At 52.0% G+C, this 16828-nt stretch overlaps 1 protein-coding gene across 3 annotated transcripts in view; it reads right to left on the bottom strand.

Annotated features, from left to right (window-relative positions):
- Window positions 1-16828, bottom strand: part of ITPK1 (inositol-tetrakisphosphate 1-kinase) — a 171894-nt gene that overhangs the window by 54131 nt on the left and 100935 nt on the right. The window lies entirely within an intron of this gene.

The following is a 16828-nucleotide window of genomic DNA, read 5'->3' as shown; positions in this document are numbered from 1 at the left end:
CCCTAATCCACTGGCTGGCTTCCTTATAAGGTGAGAGAAATTTGGACATAGATATACATGGAGAAGGCCAGCTGGAGCAACACATCTACAAGCCAAGGAACGCCAAGGCTTGCCCGAAACCACCAGAAGCTAGGAAAGCGGCATGGAAGAGACTCACCCTCAGAGGCTCCAGAGGAGCCAACCTCACTGACGTCTGGATTTCAGGCTTTTAGCCTCCAGAATCGTGAGAGAATACATTCTGTTGTTTTAAGCCATCCTGTTTGTGGTACTTGGTTATGACAGCCCTAGGAAACCAATACACCAGCTTGACTCATCCACTGCCACCCCCACCCCTGCACCCACGGCGCCCCCTCCCCATCCTGTCCACAACACCAGGCTGTGAGGCCAGCAGAGGTCGGGGGCGGGGGGAGTGCCCACGATATTTCCTTTCTAGTAAACCTTATCAGTGAAAAGAAAGATCCATTTGGAATTACTTTTTCAGTGACCCTATTTTAGTTCCCAGGGATCACTTTAAGGGCACTTAAAACAAAAGCCAGAGATTCATATCCAATTCTTGTCTGAAATCTGTCTGCCCTTGTATTTCACACCAGAGTATCTGGTTATGGGCTCCTTTCTTTTTCTCTGATTGTTTAAAAAACTCCTCAGTCTGGGCTGGCCAGTTAGCTCAGGTGGTTAGTGTGGTGCCCATAGGTCCGGGGCTCAAATCCTGTACCAGCCAGCTGCCAAAAAAAACTTCCTCTGTCCCTAAGTGGTGGCCAGCGTAGCACTTGGGGAGGCCTTGCATCGGGTCCTTGCTCCCACGAATTCTAGGGGCCCACCCGCTGTCACCCCTCACAAGCTCCTCTCTCTGCACACACACGCTACGGACTCAAACACAGAATGGAAGCTGCCCCCACAGCTTCTGCCTCCACCTTTGTCACCTCAGCCACTGGCAGCTGTTTGTACAGACGGAGCCAGGCGCTGAGGCGGGAGAGTCCATGTCTGCCAACCACACAGAGCTTGGGGACCAGGCGAGAGGTCTCCTTAAGGAAAGTCTTATCCGGAGCTGCCCTCAGGCCAAGCAGCCGTATCCAGTTCCTCTCTCCTGACAGTCTCAGCCTCACCCAAGAGCTTGCGCCTGAGCCCCCGCCTCTCACCGGGGGGATCCCCATGGACAACCACCCTCTTGGCACCATTCCTTTATCAGAGCTTGTTCTGTTAAAGCACATCTATGCTTCCATGAGAGCATGTCACCTGTGAGACCCTCCCCACCAGGACTCACACGTATGAATGAAATCATATTAACATCCTAATGCTAAAAGGTCATCCACTCAACAAATGTCACATCAGTGACACTGCTCAGGGCATCGTGCAGGGTGCGGCCAATACTTGGATGAGCGAAAGCCACTTACACTTTGTTTCACTGGATCTACAACCCCGGCCAATTAATTCACGTTCTGAGTCACGGACCGAAAATGCACAGCTGTCCTCACTCCCCTCCCTTCAAACACGCCAGGAGCAGCCTGGTGTGGTGGGAAAAGCATGTGACCAGCAGGCAAGAAACCCAGCCCCCAGTGTCATTGCCTCTTGGTGTCACCTTTGAGCAAGTCATTTGGCTTCTCAGGGTCGCAGTTTCCTTATCTGTGACATGAGAGTTACTGCAGATGAACTTTAAGGTCCTTGTAAGGATGGCCTCAAGTTCTGAGAGCCTAAATTGACTGGAGGAAACCGAGGGGCCGTGTTTGTGGAGGTGGACTTCAAGGCTGGACAGGGGAGCTGTTCTAGAACAGGACGGACAGCCACTTGCTAGAGGCATTACAGGGAATGGCAGGGCCACACACGTGCTGGCTGCCTTCCTTCACACAGGAGGCAATATCGGAGATGCTCGCTTGATGGGCCGCCCATTTCTGCCCCAGCAACTGAGGGCACTCAAGACACAGACACGCTCCTACCTCCCCCACGAAAATCCCTCCCAGTCCCCCAAAAAGCTCAGTGCTCTCAACAACACAAAGCTCATCCTGGTCCCCCATTTGTGCTTTAGGGCAGTGACCTTTAAAAAAGAGAACAGAATCATTAAAACATGAATTTAAGCCAAACTCATGAGGGAAAGAAGCAACAAGAAACCAAAGGGAAAAATATCTGACAAGCAGGCACCAATGAGCTTCTGACCTGGCATGTAAGCACCAGAGAAGAATTATTCCTCAACACAATCTCTTTTGGGATGGGAACAGAGAGTGCAAAGAGTTTTTCCGATGGTCCTGCTACCCACAAGTGGATTTTCTTCCAAGCTTTCCAGCTTATCTATTGCATCAAAGACCTCATGTGTTTTCCACAAGTCTCTTAGAATTACTGACAAACTGCTGTAAGGGTGAGCGCTGTGTACCATTTAATCACCACTCAGAGGAACAAAGGCCCAGACGGTCTCCATGGAAAATGGTAAACACACATTCTCTTGGAGGGTGCCTGCATGCTGTGGAATACCTAGAGAGAGATCCTGGAAGTTAACAAGGAGGAACCTGCTTTAAACAGAAACATACAGCTCCGGCCAGGAGGGCCAAGAGGGCTAGGAGGGGCTTGGAGAACGCCCACTGTTTGTTAGAGGGGACGGGGGCAGGGACCGGCCAGGTGCCCACCCAGAGCACAAGCTCCCCCCAGGCTTTTCTAGATTCCCCAATCCAATAGGACGATGCCAATAGGACACCCAGCCCTCTGCTGGCTAGGGGGAGCCAAGGTTTCCACACTGAAAATCTAAGCCAAATCGGAGGACAAGATGAATATCAAAGATGCTAGTTCCTCGGCAGCCCTTACGGGCAGGAAAGGAGACACGGGATTTGGTCTCATCTAATAGGAAATGCCATCAGAGGCCCTGAGATCCAGTCCTGCCTTTACCACGTAGTTTCTGGGAACAAGAAGCTGGAGTTAATTCTCTGAGCTTCCTCATGTGTAAAACATGCATTTTGTACAAAGCTGATCAGAGGGTGCCACTGTGGGCATCAAGGAGATCGTGGACGTGAAAGGAGTTTGTAGAAACAAAACCAAAAAGGATTCTCATTATTCTGCCACACATGGACTCTTAGGGCCAAACCTGACCCAAGGCTCTGGACTCACCCTACCCTGCCCCGTCTAGCAGACTGAGGGGCCCAGCTCTGCTCTTGGGATGGGGAACTGGGCTGTACTGGCTGGTGCCAATCCTCCTTCCAATGCCTGGAGCATGACATGATCCTCTGGCCCACAGTAGCCCAGGGTCCAGGCAGCAGTCCTCTAGGGACAGCTCAGGTCCTACCAGAGGAGCCCACTGCACCAGCTGAGGTCGGGTGGCCTGCTCCACATGAGGACGCAGGAGACTCACCTGCAGTGCTTGCCCCTGGGTTCTCAGGAGGCAAAGGGGGCTCCGTGGCATTGGCCCAAAACACAGCATGTCCCTTTCTAGAAAGTGGTGATTCATTTTTAGAGATGATTACTAAATTACTTACAGATTAAATGTGATGCCTGGAATTTACGTCAAAATAAGCAGGTGCAGGGAGGAGTGGGGAGAAGTAGGTGAGGTTCAGATGAAGTGAGAGTAGCCACAACCGCCGGCGTGAGGCTGGGTGGCGGTCCCTGGGCATGCGCTACAGAATTCTCTCAACTGTTTTTACATTTTCCATAATACAAAGTTTGGGGGAAAAAAATAGAGTGAGGGTAAACTAGGTCTTCCACACCCTTAGTTGTGCCAGAAATGGAGTCAAACACCAACACTCTTTCAAAAAGGAACAAGAGGCAGCTACCCAGGTGGGAAACACAATGAGAGATTAATCACAGTAAAGATGATAATAATAAGTAAAAATCGATAACAATTTAAAAATAAAAGCAGCTGCCATTTTCCTAGGACTTGCTATATGCACACTGCTGGATAAAACGGTTTTCAAGCACCGTTTCATTTAAGATAAAAATCCTATGAGGTAAGAGCTAAAACTATAAAACTCTTAGAAGAAAACATTGGCATAAATCTTCAAGACCTTGAACTAAACAATGGTTTCTTAGATACACCAAAAGCACAAGCGATCAAGAGTTTGGTTCCTGGTACCGGCCAGCTGCCAAAAAAAGAAAACAAAAAAAAAAAAGTACAAGCCAGGAAAGGAAAAAAAAAAAATAGATAAAGTGGACTTCATCAAAATAGAAACCTCTGCAAGCCAAAGAACACCATCTGCCTTAGGCCTGGTGCCCTGGAGCAGGGGCCTGCGCAGGGCTTCACCTGGCAGAGGTGCCTGGGGCACTGACTGACCCCCTCAAGCCAGGAGGCGCTGCTGTGCATAAACAGAATTCTGGCTGGTCTCGAAGAACCTTCACACACTTGTGGGTCCCCCAGCAGCACTGGGAGGGTGGCAGGATTTCTCCCCATTTTTCTCAGGTGAGCCTGAGAGCCCAGATGGACACGGCGTCACCTCTGGCATCACCTCCGTCACAGGACTGGGAAGTTCAGCTCATGGGTTACTTGGGAAATCTCCCCTGTGGGGTGTGTGTGTGGGGGAGCTGGGATGAAAGTGTCCTGCGTGGAGTGCCGGAAGCCCCCTGCTCCCTGCGTCTTGTCTTCCTTCTCTGTAAAGTGAAGGCCAGTGCAGGAAGGTGACACGTGTAGGAGCTGGGGGCCGCCAGATCCGGGTAAAATCCCGCCTTCCTTGCTGGTGGTTCTGAGCCTCAGTCCTCTTCTGTAAAATGGACATTGTAATAGTTCCTACCTCATAGGACTTTTTTTAAAAAGCAGCTTTACCGAGCTATAACTCACATACCATGCGATTTACCCACTTCGGGTTCACATAAGGGCTTTCTGTACACTGCCAGAGCTGTGCAACCATCAGCACAGCTTCACACCTTCACCACCTCAAAACAAAACCCGCACATCAGCCCCAGCTCCCCCATTCCTCCCAGCCCCTGGAAACCACAAATCTACTTTTTATCTCTATATATTTACCTATTCTGGACATTTCATATAAATGGAATCATATAACATGTGCCCTTTGGTGACTGGCTTCTTTAACTTACATAATGTTTTCAAGATCCGCCCACGTTATACACGCATCAGGGCTTCATCCCTCTTTATGACCACATGACATTTCATGGTACAGACGTACCACATCCTGTTTAACCATTCATCACTTGGTGGACACTTGTTTTTTTCCACTTTTTGGCTACTATGAATAACGCTATTAACATGCACATACAAGTTTTTGTGTGAACTTACGTTTTTTTTTCCTCCTAGGTATATACCTAGTAATGATAATACAAAGACCACAAAACTTAGCTCCTCAAGCATGGATGTTTTAAATAATAACTATAATAATCCATCACAATATACACATATAGCACTTTTCTGGTTTTCAACAAAGGCAGTTACACAAAATATTGCATGTGACTCTCAAAGCAAGCCTGCAGCCTACAGAGCGAACACCTCTAGTCTTATTCCCATTTTATAGAGACAAAGAAACCAAGCCTATGACAGGCAAAGTGATTGGATCAAGGTCAAACACAACCAGCTGGGGCTTGGCCAGGATTCAAAACCAGCCATTACATGTCAAGCCCCAGGCCTCTGCAGTGCACCTTGTCACTTACCAAAATACAGGTTACGTGGCTGAAGTGCTTTTAATCCCCCAAAAGGCTAAGGACCACTTGGAGCTACATGCTGGAGAACTTCGTACACAGCTTGGTTGGGCAGGTCTGGAGTGGCAGACAGAGGATGGAAGCCCAGGGCCAGTGGTGGCAGTGGAGAAGGACGAGGACGGGGGCTGCTGGGCCTCCCGCGGCACCAGCAGACAATTCCCCCAGGCACAGGTCTCCGGGCAAAGTGCAAAGACTGCTTCTTAGGAAGTCATAACTCAGCGGACATTTAGGAGTGACTCTGCCACAAGCCCCGCAGAGAACGAGCTGCCCCCGCTGCTGTCAGGGAGCCCTCACTCTCAAGGCAGGGCAGGCCAGGGAGTACCTCGGGTCACACAAGAAAGGAGCCATGTCAGGCCGAGGGAGCTGGTGCCAGACCATGGGGCCTCTGCCAGGCATGCTGCATGTCAACCTTAAGGCCGGACGGAGACCAGAGAAGCATTTGAGGAAGAGTACAGTTTTGCAGGTGAGTTTCAGAAAAATCCTGCCAGCCAGGAGCAGTGAAGGGGGACCACTAATGGAGCTTGGAATTGAGAGCATCAGTCAGTCATGTTGCAGAAAGCCTGTCTCCTGGGTTGGTTACCAGCCTCCTTCCTTCAACCCAGAAGCCAGTGCCCCTGTCCCCACCACAGAGAAGAGGATGTCACGTGGGAGGACAGGAGTTCTGCTCAGGGAGTGGGGAGGGAGCTGGTAGCCCAGGGCCGAGGGAAGGGCTCCTCCCGCCAGTCTGTCTGACCCGCCCTTGCTGCATGTGGTGCTAGCATGCACAGGCCCTGGGATGTGACTTCTGAATCCTTGCTTACATTTAAGACTTTAAGACGCTCACAGGATCCCCTGGCTCCTGGCGCTCACATCCCTGCATAATCCCCTCCCCTCAGTGTGGGTGGGACCTGTCACCCCTGTGATCACATCACATTACATAAGACCCCACCCTCCTCTTCTCTCTCTGTGGCTGGCTTTGAAGATGACAGCTGCCATAAAGTCATTGGCCATACTGGAGGTACCCATGAGGTAGGAACTGCGGGTGGCCCCTAGATACTGAGGGCAGCCTCCAGCAAGAAACCGAAATGCTCCATTCCTTAGCTGCAAGGAAACGGATTCTGCCAGCGACTGAGGGAAGCAGATCTTTCCCCAGCAGAGCCTCTCATGAGGCTACAGCCCTGGCCAACACCTAGATTGCAGCCTGGTGTGACCTTTATGGAGAGACCCAACTAGCTTATGTGGCATCTGACTACAGAAACTGTGAAATAATAAACAAGGGCCATTTTAAGCTGCTGCATTTGTGGTCATTTATTATACAGTAAAGGAAACCAATACAGACCCTCACTTCATTTTCTGTGCAAGTGCCACGTGCAGAAGGCAGGAGGTGCAGCAGTTTTGACAGACGTGGAAAACAAAGAGGGGGGGAGGTGAGGGAGAAGAGAGGAAACACTGGAGATCACAGGGAGCACACAAGTGGCTCTGGGGACAAATGCTGCTCTATTGCTTGAGCTGGTGCTAGGTATGTGGCATATTCAGTTTGGAAAAATTCATCAAACTGCTCACTTATGGATATGGACAATTTTCCGTGTATATATTACACTCAATTAAAAAAAGAAAGAAAGCACTGGCCCTAAGAGCAAGGCCCTGGGGTGTGGGCCCTGCTCTGCAGGGTAGCCTGCCTTGAGTTTACGTCTGGGGGACTCAGCCTTCCATGAGGATAAAGGACAGTAAATGGGCATGATTCTGCCATGCCTCCCCCACACCCTGGCACCCATCACATGGGGACGACACAACCTTTTGTGATCCTGACCATTGCTTGGCTCTAGAAGTGGGTATACATCGGCACCTAGGACAAACCCTACATGCCACACCCAGAAGAAACTCTCCAGGCAGATTCCTAGGAGCCAACCAGCCAGGGCTTGTATGTTTCAGTTAACACTCAGCCGCCAAACAAATGCTGGGGAAGGTCCCCTCGATGAAAGATCTGAACTTAGCTATGGTTAAAAATTACTCACAGGGGCTTTAATGGGAAAGGAGGTGACCTTGGGCTTACTCAGCACAACCTTGCTCCTGGCTCCTGCTGAGAGCAAGGCTGAGCCCAGGCCCTCCTGCTGATGGCCACAAAGACCGGCCTTTTAACCAGCTCCTTCCATACCAAATGAGTGAAAAACAGCATACAGTTTGCAATTTCCTTCCCCAGAGGTAGTCACAGATGGTCAGAACTGGCAAAGACCAGAGGGCCCCACGGTCCAGCCCCTATGTTTTCAGGAAGGAGAAAGGAAGTGGTGTCCAGGTCAAAGTCACACAGTGAAGTGGCAGAGCTGAGAGTGCGGCTCCATCTGCCTTTCCTGTCGCCCCAGGGCCCACTCATTCACTGTGCTCCCAAAGGCCCCCAAAGGGCCTCCCACAGCAATACCAGAGTCTCTGCATCTGTTCCCAACCCTGATCAAGATGAACTCCCACGAATGGAAGACAGACACCTCTTTGGCGGGGGAGGGGTGATAAAGAGATAACAACAGGACTGGATGCCACAGTCCACAGAGGCCTCTGTGAGGAGGACCCATATGGCACAGAGGACAAGCTGTGCAGGCTTCTCTGCAGTGCTGGGGCCGGCACGGTGCTAGACACACAGCAGGGCCACAGTGGATGCCTATGGAATGCAGGAGCAGACCCCGCAAAGGGAGGACACATGGCCTACGACAGTGTCAAGAGCAGTTGTACCTTCAATGGCACAGTGTAGATCTGCAGAAAGTGATACCTGCCCCTGCAAGCTCAGGCTGTGAGGATGAGGTGGTGAGCTGTACCAAGCAATGCTTTCTGGGGAAGACGACTAATGGACACCGCCTTCCCCAGCAGACCACTGAAGTCGTGAAATCAACCACTGTTAATGAACTTGACATCACCAAGGCCAGGGCCAAGTCTCCCCCAGGCGAAGCCTTCCCGGCACCTCTGAGAACACCTGCCTGTTCATTACAGCTTATAGAAAACCACATACCACAGAAAGTCCTGAGGAAGCCACACCAGACTTGGGTGCCCTGGGACAACAGAATATGCCAGGAAACCAGGTCTGGCGTAGAACTGGAGCTGGAGATTCATGCAGCCAAGCCTTGGACATGGGCTCTCAAGAGCTAAAAGAAGGTTATGGCAGCATCTAGCACATAGCAGGGGCAGGACTGCCAAGCTCGGCCATGCAGAGTACCATTCAGAGTCTGCCACTGAGCTGTGCAGTGTGCAGCCTGTGTGACAGTCCCTGACACTCAGCCAGTTTCTGCCTTCCAATCACTGGCAGACCATCTCTTTCACCCCAGCTCACCTGGCCTGACCTGACCCCAACAGAAGGACCCTGAAGCAGAGTTTCAAAAGCAGAGACAAAGTCAGAGTCAAGAAACTTGAGTTGAAGTCCTAGAACTGCCATTAACTGCATGAGTATTTCTGAAAGTCACTTGAGTTATACATATCTGTTTTCCGATCTGTAAAACGAGAGGGTCAGAATAATTCCCTTTCAGCATCTTTTCTAACTCATAAATTCTAGATTCTCTGATTCTGTGATGTGATAAACAAACCAAAAAAAGCTCATAGGCCCCTGAACAGAGCCAGACGCTATCCCTGGCCTGGAGCACCCCACAGGAGTGCCAAGGCTGCTGCCCTGGAGTACACACAGCACAGTGACCACGCAGTCCCCATCACCTGCAGGCCCAGAGGCCCATGCCTGCTGCAGGCGAGAGGAGGGCCAGTGGGATGGCAAGCCGCCCATGGGCAGTAGCAGGACTGCCCTGGAGGCTGTCATTCCCTGTGGTCTCGATTTCTTCTGGACTCAGTCTTGGTGTGCTGAGGGGTTTCACTTACTACTTTTCTAACTTCTAAAATGGCTCCTTGGAAGAGGTGAGCTTTCCCTGCAGTAGACACTTTAGTTTGTTTTAACCAACCCTCATTTGTATTCCAGAGAGATCACTGGCGTTCAAGCACTCAGCCTGAGGCCTCCCAGGGAGTAGGAGACCAGGAAGAGCGGCAGACCTAAGAAGTGCATGTGTGTGTGCATGTATATGTACTGCATGTGTATGTTTTGGTGCGTTGTGTCTTATGCATGTGTGTGCATGCTCATGAGTGTGCATGTGTGCTAGTTGCGTATGTATGTGCTGCATATGTGTGCGTTGTGTCATGTGTGAGTACATGTGTGCGCGCACATGTGTATTACATGTGCGTGTATGTGTGCGTGTGTGTGGGTATGTGTGCTGGTTGTGTGGATGCATGTGTGTTGTGTGTGCATTTGTGTGTGTATGTGTGTGTATATGTTGGTGGGGAGGTCATTGCCACAGCTGCAGAGCAGCTGTGTTCTATCCACCCTCCCAGGGGGCTCTAAGATGGCACATGTGGTACAAGGAAGAGAAGTGGGGGTGACTGAGGGTGACAAGAGTAGGGGAGTGTTGATATGGGGGGTGCCCAGGGGTGATTGAGGGTGACAAAGTTTAGGGGAGTGTTGAAATATGGGGTGCCCAGTTGGGCATGGGGGAACTAATCCAGACACTTGCAGGTAGGGGGAAATTCCCAAAGCCACTGACATTGAACCACAAAGTGTAACAGGCATGGGCCAGGAGGAGAAAGGCCTACAGGCAGAGAGCACAGACAAAGCACGGGCTGAGGGAGGGCGCCCAGCACACTGCAGGACCCACCAGGAGCCTGGCGTAGCTGGAGTAGATGTAGCTCTCAAAGGAGAAGGTTCCGTTAAGGCAGAGGGCAAGAGAGACAGCTGGAGACGACAGACCAGCTGTGGAGTTTGGACTTGATCCTAAAGCAATAGGGTCCGGAGCTAGGGAGTAACGGGGACAGCTATGAGTTACGAAGTGGCCAGTCCAGCAGTCTGCAAGGCCACAGCATTGCGCTTGGAATGGATGAGGCCTTGGCAGTGTGTCAGACGCAGTGCTGGCCTTAGAGGCATGTGCACTGGACTTCACTGTTTAGGAAGGATTGAGGGGCTGCCTTGACCTTTGCACAATCCCGTCCCTGTGACTTGGCAGGGTGGTGAAAAGAAAATTACAATGCAACCTGCCCCAGGCTGCTCAAATCCGTTACTGAAACCCATGAGCTCAGGCTGGGGTGTTGACACCCTTTCAGCACTGGGAGTGCAGGAGAGAAAGGCAAAGTGTGAGCACCAGACAGGAGCAAGGGGCCCAGGGGTAAGGTCCAGCAAAACGAGTGAGGCCAGAAGACACCACCCATCCCAGGGCCTTGAGTGTCTGGAGCAAAACCAACAGGCAAGAGACAGTTGCTGGGATCCTGACACCCTCAGGCACTCTGTGACTCCGTGCCAAAATAAACTGATTCAAAATGCTTCCACAAGTGGTAGAAAACGGACCAGCACAGGGTTGATGGGGTGTAACTGGTACAGCTTCTATGGAGAGAAACCTGGCAACAGCCAAAACTAGGAACACGCAAAGTTGGCATTTCTAATCCTAGGTATTTATCCTACAGAATTCTGCACATGTGCACAAAGATGCATGTACCAGGGTATCTACTGCAGCATGCTTCTAAAACATGATCAGAAATGTCCTAGATGTACCTGAGCAGAGAACTGGTTAAGTAAAGGATAGTAAGGCCATTTAACATGTGACCATTAAAAAGGATGAGGCAGCCTGAGAGGACTAATATGAAATCACTTCCAAGATTCTAGTATACAACAATGGGTCTGCATGGTAAAGGAATACATCTGTGTCCAGTTACACAAACCCCCTAAAAAGGCTCAAGGCCACTGGAACCAATGGCTGCCCCCAAGAGGAGAGCCAGCTGGCTGGTCAGTGGGACAGGAGGGAGACTCTGTTCATAAATTTGTTCTCTATGCATGTGCTACCTATTACAGGATTGCTGAGAGCCAAGCAGAGGTGCCACAGGGAAAGGCACATCTATGGAACCCATCAGAATCACAGTCCACGTGCTGGCTGGTAAAACCCCTGCCCCAGGCTGAGCAGGAGGTGTTCTCCACACTGGCACATTCGGGGAGAGCAGAAGAAGCTTACTTGGAGTAGAACACCAGCAACGACCCACCTCCCCTCCTTGGTGGTGAACAGACAGGCACAGAGTAAGGGGTTCAGAAAGCAGAAGGAAAGGTCAAACGACCCAGGCCTAGACTCCAGAATGAACTGCTGTGACCCACCCCACCAACAGGGCAGAGAGAAGCCCCATTCCAGATGAGGGGGGAGGTGCTAAGAGGGCCCATGTGGGGCAGGGCTGAGGCCCAAGCACCCAGAAAGACAACAGGGTCTCTTAAACATGTGACTCTGCACACAAACCCCAGTGTGTCTGCCTGTGGCCTCCAGGGCACAGACACACATCCCGAAGGCAGATGCCATCCATGAATGTCCACCCAGGTCGCCTTCCTAGGTGGCACAGAGTCACAACTGAGAGAAACCAGGAGCTCTAAGAGGGAAAGACTGTGTTCAAGAGTCAGCAGAAAAGCCCATGAAAAGTGTCACTCAGGCCAAAAAATAACCCTGAATGCTACAGAGGAGAGGGCTGCAAGGAGCTGTGCACTGTTATTATTCCGTAACAGCAGACCCTCCCTCACCACATTGCCAGGCCCCCCACTGGAAACAACCCATCCCTTCTGTCCCCAGATTTCAGCTCCAAACTTGTAAGTTTTCTCCACCTTCTGTCAGCAGAAGCAGGCAAGGTGCCCGGCCAGGGCTGTTCACCTGACAGATGTCACATGTCCTCTGTCACAGCGCCACAGCACTAACCAGATCCTCCAGGTGACCAGGGAGAGATCAAGACCACACCCAGCCTCTGAAGCCAAAAGGGATCTGCAGGGCTGGGTGCTGGCCCGAAGGCATCTCCTGGCAGGACGAAGGGACAGGCTGGGATTTCCACTCACAGATCATAGACCGTTGGGCCTGGAGAGGGTCTCAGCAGTCACCTGGCTCACCGTCACAGCCAGCACGTGAGCAAAGTGAGGACAGGAAAAAGCTGCCTGATCCAAGCCCACACTGAGCTTGGCTCCACCAGCCTCAGCAGCAGCCCCTCCTTCTCACACAGCTGTCTCACCCCCTCTGCACATTCCCATGCACCTACTCACGTGTGCCTGTGGGGTCACAGCTTCCCTGGATCAAGGCCAAAGGTGACACGTCTGCTAGGGCTGGCCCGCTCTGCTGGCCCCCGTCCCACCTTTACCCACAGCCCACCAGCCTGAGTCTGACTTTCAGTTCCCAGAACAAGCCGAGACCTCCGGTGGCCCAAGGACTCCCCTGCCTTCTTCACCAGATGCTTTGCTGGATTTGCAGGTGTAACTCACAGCCAGAGCTCAGGGCTTACAAACTGGTGTCCGCAGGGAGAGAAGAGTCATCTGGAGTTTGCAGTGGTGCTGCTGGACACTGGGACAGCCAGGGTCGCTCAGGCCAGAGGACCCTGGGCCCCACCCCTCTGCATTCAGCCATCCCAGCCTTCCTGGTTTCCAGCATAGGCTCTGGCTACACGAGCACAGGGACAGCTACCCTGACCTGTGGCTGCACCCTTCAGCACTCCCTAAACAGCAGCTAGCACACTCCGAGGTGGGAGTCGTCCTGCTGCCAAGTGAGCATCAGTCCCTGCCACCAATCCCAGCCCCAGGTGGGAGCTCTTCTTCCTCAGAGAGCTTGGGAACTAGAAAATGGCACTTGGCCTGTGGTTCAACTCGGCATCATCAGAGTGAGGCCCCCTGCACGATGTTATCTGTCCTCAAACAGCTGCCCTGGCTCAGGTTGGCTCCTGCCCACCCTCCAGCCCACTGTGGACACTCTCCTGGCACTGTGCTCCGGCTGTGCCAGGTCATTCCAGGTGTGTCCTGCAGAGGGCCCGGGGCAGACACCGCCCCCTCCACCTGCTCCCCAATCTCCCCTCGCTTGCCAGGTTGGGCTTTGTCCTGTCCTTTAGGCCTCAGCTCAAGTGTCAGCTCCTCAGAGAGGCTCAGTAACAAGCACCGCCCATTATCCAGGCCTTGATTTGTTTCTTCCTAGTACTTTTCATAATTGGGGCTGCATTACCTTTTCCTCCACTTATTTGTGTTTTGCTACATTGTCCCTGCTCCCCAATACACACACCAACACGTGCACACACACTCACATGCTCACCCACAAATCCAACACCATGAGGGCAGGGACTGCATCTACCAGATCTGCCTTATTTTTGTTGTACTTGCAATGTCTTCTATGATTCCCGGCACACGGTAGGTGCTCGATTAAGACTTGTTGAATGAATGACTGAACAAACATAATAGCTATTGGATGAATGATCTGACAGATCCTGGAGAGACTGACAGGATGAGTAGGAAGCCTGAGCAGGGGACATGGACCCCTGCCTGCATCTACATGCAGGGAGGGGCTCAGACAATGTCCTCATGCCTCCATGTTCTGTCCCCAGGGGACCAAGTTCAGCAGAGGCCCAGTGTATGGTCTCCCTGGACAGCTATACTCCCAGCTGGTGAGATGGCAATGTGATTGATTACACGAAGCCAAAGGAAACCACACTGGGCTTTATCCTGTGCACACAGCCCACGTGGGCAGTGTAGAATCAAGTCTGGAAGCCATGCCCCCGACACAAGCCAGGAGAGCAGAAAACAGCATGTCCTTTCCACCGCAGGTGCTACTGAAGAAAAGAAGCCTCGGGCTGAGCCCGTGGCGCACTCGGTAGCGTGCTGCGCTAGCAGCGCAGCGACGCTCCCGCCGCCGCGGGTTCTGATCCTATATAAGCATGACCGGTGCACTCCCTGGCTGAGCGCCGGTCACGGGGGAAAAAAAAAAAAAGAAGCCTCAAGACTATAGGTCTTTTGGTCAGAGGTCCCAGATACTAAAGCCCAGATGCTCAGTGTACACACTTGTGAAACAGAAATGGCTTTATTGTCCCACCTAAGCTTTTAGAGCTCCTGAAATAACCTCTTAAGAAACACACTGGTGCTCAACCAGGGCTGGCTTTGCCCCCTGGGGAACATCTGGCAATATTTGGAAGCATTTTTGGTCGTCGCAACCAGGAATAATGAGGGGCTGCTACTGGCATCTAGTGGGAAGAGGCCAGGGGGGCTGCTAGACATCCTATATCACACAGGATGGTCCTTAACAACATAGAACTGTCCAGCCCGAGATGTCAATGGTACCAATGCTGAGAACCCCCAAAATACTGTGAATAAAATTTCTCTCTAAGGGCTGGCTCATGACTCACTTGGGAGAGAGTGGTGCTGATAACAACCAAGGCAACAGGTTCGGATCCCTATATAGGGATGGCTGGTAAGCGCACTTGGGAGAGCGTGGTGCTGACAAAGCCAAGTCAAGGGTTAAGATACCCTTACTGGTCACCTTTAAAAAAAATTTTTTTCTCTCTAAAACTTTGGGAAAATGTATTATTGATACACATTAGTATTTCTAAAACTCAACATCGCACACCAAACCCTGAGCTGCAGAACCACTGATTGTCCACACATAAATGGAGGGGCCGCGGCCGGCGTGCTGGCTCAGAGCTTGGGTTTTGGGTGTCCTCTCTTCCCACAACATCACCCGGGCTGCACAAAGCCCAGCTCTGCTCCTGGGCAGTCACTAGGTGGCAGGTCCATCTGGAGGCTGGGCTTCCCTCCAACACAAGAAAACATCTGCAGCCAGCTAATGGTGCTAAATGGCACCACCCTCCCCAAGTTGGAAAGAGCGATCCCCGGACACCGCCTGCCTGAGACTGGCCTCAGCGCACAATGGGCAAATTGTGCAGCGGTCTCCACTGTGGGAGAAGTGGCCTCGTGACCCAGGGAAGCTGACCTCATGGCCACCCTGGGACAGAGTCACCAAATGCACCCGGTTGTACTTCCCCTGGCGTCTACCGGCCAGCATTTCATCATGGCATGGCACCAGCTGTGTCACAGGCAGGCAACCCCAGATGATGATCTCTTCCTCAAGTGACCCTGAATGACCCACCCTAATGCCACCCAGGGGTCTATCTGCTGCCGGCCCCTCGGGGGCACAATCCTGGCCCTGCTTGACCTCAGGCAAATGACTTAACTTCCTTGGGCCCTTTTCTCGTGGCTCCATGGTGACAACACAAACCCTTCTCTGAGACTCTGGGTTCTTACTCTGACCCCACTAGCCAGAAGGCCCACATGCAAAACCGACAGCAACCCCCTAGATCTCCCAGTGTTATTTAACTTCTGATGGGCTTAGATATTCTTTTCCTAATGGGATTCAAAGGCCTAGAACAGTGAAAACCTTTGTTCCTCCCACTTCCCTTCCATCCCCACAGCACACAGGACAGACCCCAGTGCTAGCAGCTGCTCAGTAAATGTCTGAGGCTGACAGGGCTTGATCAAACATCCAACGCAGCCTTGAAATCTCGTCTGCGCCCTAGGGGCTGGGGCAGGGCCAAGCTGTAGCCTTGGAGGTGACCGCCTGCCGCTCCCAATGCCAGGGTCTTATGAGCCATCTGGCATGTTTCCTGTGCAGCCGGCAGGGCAACCGAGGCCCAGGTGGGTCAGCTAGTGTGGGGTGGAGCTGGGACGGTACCCAAGTCCCTCTGACCCCACTGGGCCCTGCCTCTTAGGCTAGAGTCAGTCCACACTTCTGCTGCCCTATGACAGAACAAACCTCCCATTTGGGGACACTTTCATAATTGCTGCCTCACTGACTCCAATTCCAACTAAGAACTCTCAAGTTGGCTGGGGCCACAAATAAGCTGTTGGAGTAGTGGTACTACGGCCACTGTGATGACAATGCTGATGACGCTGATGTAAGCTGACGTGACCAGGTGTTCACTAAGTGCCAAGGCTGTGCTGAGGGACCTGCACGTGTCATCACACCCAGGTGCTAACAGTAAGAGCAGCACTCTCCCCGTGCCAGGAGCTGTTCTAGGGGCATCGTGAATATTCATTTTTTTCATGTTCACACAACCCTTTATTTTAATTTAAAGAAAAAAAGAAGAAGAAGAAAAGGGAACTCAGCAGTTATTCAGTTCCCTTGCTTGCAGGGAGATACTACCTCCCCGCCACCCTGCAGCCCTCGAAGATGAGTGTGGTCAGTGAAATGTAAGAGTCCATGTCACCATGGGGCAGAGCCTGAGAGCCAGCATGAGCCTCACCACCTTCTTGTCCCTCTGCCCTGATGCCAGCAGTCAGGGGCTGCTCCATCATCCTGGGTCCCAGACATACAGCACAGCTACAGCCCACCTTCTGTGGTCGTGCAGCACAAGCTAGAAACAAGGCAGTGCCAGGGGGCAGAGCTGTTTGTCACTGCAGCAA

This window comes from Cynocephalus volans, chromosome 3 (genome assembly GCF_027409185.1).
Source record: "Cynocephalus volans isolate mCynVol1 chromosome 3, mCynVol1.pri, whole genome shotgun sequence".
Lineage (NCBI taxonomy): Eukaryota > Metazoa > Chordata > Mammalia > Dermoptera > Cynocephalidae > Cynocephalus > Cynocephalus volans.
The sequence above is the reverse complement of the archived record's forward strand: the minus strand, read 5'-3'. Positions and strand labels throughout refer to the sequence as shown.